This window comes from Zophobas morio, unplaced genomic scaffold, assembly GCF_036711695.1.
Source record: "Zophobas morio isolate AGI-343-1 ecotype UQ-CSIRO unplaced genomic scaffold, CSIRO_AGI_Zmor_V1 ptg000019l, whole genome shotgun sequence".
NCBI classification, from domain to species: Eukaryota; Metazoa; Arthropoda; class Insecta; order Coleoptera; family Tenebrionidae; genus Zophobas; species Zophobas morio.
In genome coordinates this window covers 714,711-720,793 of record NW_026972124.1, presented here as the reverse complement: position 1 = coordinate 720,793, position 6,083 = coordinate 714,711, and positions in this window count along the sequence as shown.

Below are 6,083 nucleotides of genomic sequence, written 5' to 3'. Positions count from 1 at the left end.
AATTGAAGCGTATACAAACCTGGTTTTAGATTAAATCATATATATTTTAAATGTCCCTACAGTAACTCCTGGTTTCTTTTTATCATATGAATCAAATTGTGCTATTATCCAACAGATGTCGCTTTTTAAATATAAAAATTACTCTTTATTAAAGTAGCATCTAAAAGGGATCTGTCAATTTTACAAAAGACTTTAAAACACAAATCCGGTCCACTCCTAAAGAACAATCCATTAAACAAGTCAGGTTCCTTACACAATTGGGTAAATTTAATTTTTTTTATGACAAATGATATACAGCGCCTTTTTTTAACGCTAGCAAAAGGGATTTACGTAACATTTAGCAGAATATTAAACTGGTATTTTGTAAATCAGTTGCAGTTCATTTTATCATACAAAACAAGATAATTACGAAATTGTAATAAATTAATAAAAATTAGCTTACGCTGCTCGGGAAGCAAAAAGTTTATTAAATTCGTTATGTATTGCTTGACAACTGTGAATCGGTGGCAAAATTAATAAATGTATTAAACGAACTGAAATTGATTTATAAAATACTAGTCTAATAATTTCACTTGAAAATCGGTACTAGAAAACTCAATAACGGCACGTAAATCCTTATGGCCAGCGTTAAAAAAAAGGCACTGCGTACTATCGTTTCATACATTAATTTATTTTTGAAACATCTTTTATAGACCATTTTAATGCATTATTAAACCATACATAAAGGAGCACTCACTATAATAACAGCAACTAATATTATAAGTTTCAAGTCAGGATTATTTAACAAAATTTTGAAATGACGTAATAAAATTTTTGGAAGGGAAGATAGCTGAATTCTGATTAGCTATTTACCATGTTCGTCATAACCTTAAAGCATGTGCAAAATCTAATAAAATCTCCCACAGAACACAGACAACATTTTCGGGAAGATAAAATGGCCCGTTGGAAGTTGAACAGTCCATACAGGATGATTTTTTTAACCTGAAATTTTCAAATATGTACAAAAAATGTCCGAATTCAAAATTTAATCATTCCATGGAGGAAATACTTTGGTGTAAAAAACTAGTCCTTGTAAATGGGACAGGCGAGTACCTAACTTTGAAATTTTAAATAGGAACTTTTATTACATATACATTTTTGTATATTCAGGACAGATGATGCTGTAGTAAACGAAATTCAATTTTTGCGATTTACCTAGACATACAATTCTGCAGCAAAAAATACCACGTTTTCATTGTAAATAATCAAAAATGAGTCGCCACACTATTGAAGCTAATTTGAATGATGAAATGTACCGAGAAATTTTGGAAAATAAACTGCCAACATTACTTGAAAACTTGAGTTTAGAAGTGCGACAGAATATGTGGTTTCAGCATGATGGTTGTCCAGCACACCATTCGATGGTCACTGGATGGGTAGAGTTGGTCCGGTAAATACGCCTGCCCGATTACCAGATCTTAGTTCGCTAGATTTCTTTTTGTGGGGCTACCTCAAAGACAAAGTTTACAAACAAGAACCAACAAGACGTAAGAATATGATGATTGAGCGAATGAGAAATGCTTCTGCCGAAATTCAAGCAGACACATGTCTCAGTGCACATTCAATATGCATTGAATTCGAAGGACATCATTTTGAGCACTTACTTTAATTGAAAGATGATGACGCGAGGGGACTCATGTAAATTAAGCACCCTGATAAGAAGAGCGAAGAGACTCACATAAATGAAGCAGCCTGATAGGTGAAAACCGAGGGAACTCACCTAAATCAAGCATCCTGAGACGCGAAGGGACTCACCTAAATCAAGCACCCTGATACGTGAGGGGCAAGGGGACTCACGGCTTGCAAAGAGAACAGAAAACTACTTCGTGCACATCGTTGGTCCTGGCTTACGCTAAAAGTAGTTTATTCACCAGTCATTTACATTTCTACAGGTAACAATTTCCAAGTTATTCGAAATTTACAGTAAAAAAAATTGATTTAAAGAGTTTAGACAGTACTTCCCTCGCTGTCGGAAACTTGACGACTGCATGCCTATTGTGTTTTTTTCTCATTACATTTTTGTAGTGGGAATTTAAAAAAAAATTGCGATGACCTCATCAACATTTTTGCAAGGACACGTATATCAGTTTGGATAGATGTAGTGTAATACTAAGAATTAAGAATAAAATTATTGTATTCCCAAATTTTCGGGAAAATGAATTGGGTCGTTTTGAATATTGATTTGTTATAATCAATAAAATAACGAAACAATTTATTCACGTATACGGCGCCGGCGTGTAATATGAGAGACAACTGAAAATCGTTTATGTATAAGCATTCTTAATTTAAGATGACAAGCGTAACAGTGTACGTGAGAGTCAAAAAGAGAAACTGTAAACAAAACGACCATCGGTTTTATTGCTTCGACTTCCGCTTATTATATAAAACATTGGGTTTTATTTTAATTTTTGACGGTGGAATTCACAATTGGTTGATTATAAACATGTCTATACCACATTCGCGGAACTTAGTCAGCGCACAAAACAAATGCACGTCTGTAATGTTAAAGTAGATGTAAATAAGCGTGCTACCCTTATGTTTCAACCGAGTTTTTACTTTAAAAAATTTTGTGTCTACCAAATTGGGTTGGTCCAATGTAATACTAATAATAAGTGTTGCCTTTAATTTAATCAATAAAATAAATTGACTTCATTAATTTTTTTGAGCCACCTCTTAAGAAAATCTAAAAAATTGGTCTAAAGAGTTTAGACAGTACTTCCCTCGCTGTCGGAAACGTGACGACTGCATGCCTATTATGTTTTTTTTTCGCAGTGGATTTCAAAGAATTCGGTTTTGTAGTTCCTGATTAAATCAATAAAATATATTTACGCATTCATTAATTTTTTTGAGTCACTCTGTATATGCAAATCCAAAAAATATAAATGGAGTGATAAATGACAAGTACAGACTCATCATATTTTGTACATTTTAGATATGATTTATTCGGCAAACTTTCGAGCTGACGTCATCAAGTTTTTGGAGGGGATAAGCAAATATATTTTGACTAGACATTTATTATGCTCTTTATGACCTTAAAACATCTGCAAGATTTCAGAGCATTCGGTTTTGTAGTTCCTGATTAAATCAATAAAATATATTTACGCATTCATTAATTTTTTTGAGTCACCCTGTATATGCAAATCCAAAAAATATGAATGGAGTGATAAATTACAAGTACAGACTCATCATATTTTTACAGTTTAGATAGGATTTATTCGGCAAACTTTCGAGCTGACGTCATCAATTTTTTGGAGGGGATAAGCAAATATATTTTGACTAAACATTTATTATGCTCTTTAGAACCTTAAAACATCTGCAACATTTCAAAGCATTCTGGTTAGCAGATTAAAAATTAAATTTCAAAATGTTGTTTTATAATTTTGATTTTTTTTCCAAAAATCTGGACGTTTCGGGTGAAAAGTCGATTCGGAGTTGTAAACTACATGTGTAGGACTATGTTATTTTATACAATTGAAAACCCATTTACTATGTACAATTTTGAAGTGACGTCATCGCATTAGTGGTGGGGATGATTAGACAAATTTTGGTTAGCGTTTTACCATCTACAAGATATTCTTAATATAAGTACAAAATTTCACAACAATCGGTCGAGTACTTTCGGAGATTATCTGTCTAATAAAAATCCGGGACAACAGACGGACAGACGGACGGACAGACGGACGGACAGACGGACAGACGGCCGGACAGACGGACAGACGGACAGACGGACAGACAGACGGAAATGGGAGACCTATTTCTTCGTCTTCTAGGGGTCATGAAAGATCGAGAAAACGTAAAAGTAGAGAGTCGGCCGACGGACTCGATTACAATACTTCCTTTGCTTACGCTCGGGAAGTAAAAATATGAATGGAATGATAAATCACAAGTACAAACTCATCATATTTTTTGCATTTTAGATAGGATTTTTTCAGCAAAATTTAAGGGTGACGTCATTAATTTTTTAGGAGGGATGAACAAATACATTTTGAACAAAAGTTTACCATGCTTATAATAACTTTAAAATATCTTCAAGATTTCAAAGCATTCGGTTTTGTAATTCCTCATTAAATCGATAAAATAAATTCACGCATTCATTAATTTTTTTGAGTCACCCTGCATATGCAAATTAAAAAATATGAATGGAATGATAAATCACAAGTACAGACTCATCATATTTTGTACATTTTAGATAGGATTTATTCAGCAAACTTTTGGAGTGACGTCATCAATTTTTTAGGGGGGAAGAGCAAATACATTTTGATAAAAAATTTACCATGCTTATGATAACTTTAAACCATCTCCAAGATTTCAAAGCATTCGGTTCTGTAATTCCTGATTAAATCAATAAAATAAATTGAGGCATTCATTAATTTTTTTTCAGTCACCCTGTATTTGCAAATCGAAAAAATTTGAATGGAATGATAAATCACAAAAAGAGACTCACCATATTTTGTACATTTTAGATAGGATTTATTCAGCAAAATTTTGTGGTGACGTCATAAATTTTTTAGGAGGGACGACCAAATACATTTTGATCAAAAATTTATCATGCTTATGATAATTTTAAAACATCTTCAAGATTTCAAAGCATTCGGTTTTGTAGTTCCTGAGTAAATCGGTAAAATAAATTTTGCGCATTCATTAATTTTTTTGAGTCACCCTGTATATGCAAATCCAAAAAATATGAATGGAGTGATATATCACAAGTACAGACGCATCATATTTTGTACATTTTAGATAGGATTTATTCGGCAAACTTTTGAGCTGACGTCATCAAGTTTTTGGAGGGGATAACCAAATATATTTTGACTAAAGATTTATGATGCTCTTTAAAGCCTTAAAACATCTGCAACATTTCAAAACATTCAGCTTAGCAGATTCAAAATTAAATTGCAAAATGTTGTTTTATAATTTTGATTTTTTTTCCAAAAATCTGGACGTTTCGGGTAAAAACTCAATTCGGGGTCGTAAACTACATGTGTAGGACTATGTTATTTTATACAATTTAAGACCCATTTACTATGTACAATTTTGAAGTGACGTCATCGCATTAGTGGTGGGGATGATTAGACAAATTTTGGTTAGCGTTTTACCATCTACATGATATTCCTAATATAAGTACAAAATTTCACAACAATCGGTCCAGTACTTTCTGAGATTATCTGTCTAATAAAAATCCGGAACGGCAGACAGACGGACAGACGGAAAGACAGACGGAAATGGGAGACCTATTTCTTCGTCTTCTAGGAGTCATGAAATATCGAGAAAACGTAAAAGTAGAGAGTCGGCCGACGGACTCGATTACAATACTTCCTTTGCTTACGCTCGGGAAGTAAAAAACTGTTTTGAAGACGAATTTTGAGTATTTACATAAAACGTGGTATTTTTACTGGCAACGTATTGCAGAATCGTATGCATAGGTTCTCAGTAAGAGAAATCGTAAAAATTTGAATTTCGTCGATTCAGCGCCATCTATCACTAATCGAAAAAGTGTTTCAGGCAAATCATACGTATGTACTTTTAACCGTAGATTCCGAATCTGCAATAAAAAATAGCAGTTTCTATTTAAAGTTTCGAAGTTAACCCCTGCCCCATGTATAAGGAGAAAGGGAGGGAGGCTAATTTTAGCACTAATGTCTTTCCCCCACGTCGTTAATAAATTTTAGTTTTGGATAATTTTTCGCAAAGTGCTTATTTTTCGAGACATTTGAAAGTTTTAGGTCAGGTCAGGTCAGGTTAAAAAAATCACCCTGTATAAAACTAAACTGCATACTAATAGTTATAAAATAACTTTTTTCGTTTCTCTTATCATCTATTATCATCACTGACGCATAACACACTGGGGTTAAAAATGTGTATGTTTTTATTCACTAGAACCATATATCTAATAGTACTATATTGCTAACAGGCCTCAAAAGATTCCGAAAACATAACAGTAGAGAAATATATCGGACCTCTCTGTCTCTCTGTGGTACCAAACAGTACTGCGCATGCACTCGTACTTGGTTGATTTGTAGTGGATAGCGTGACTGGATGCGTTTTGA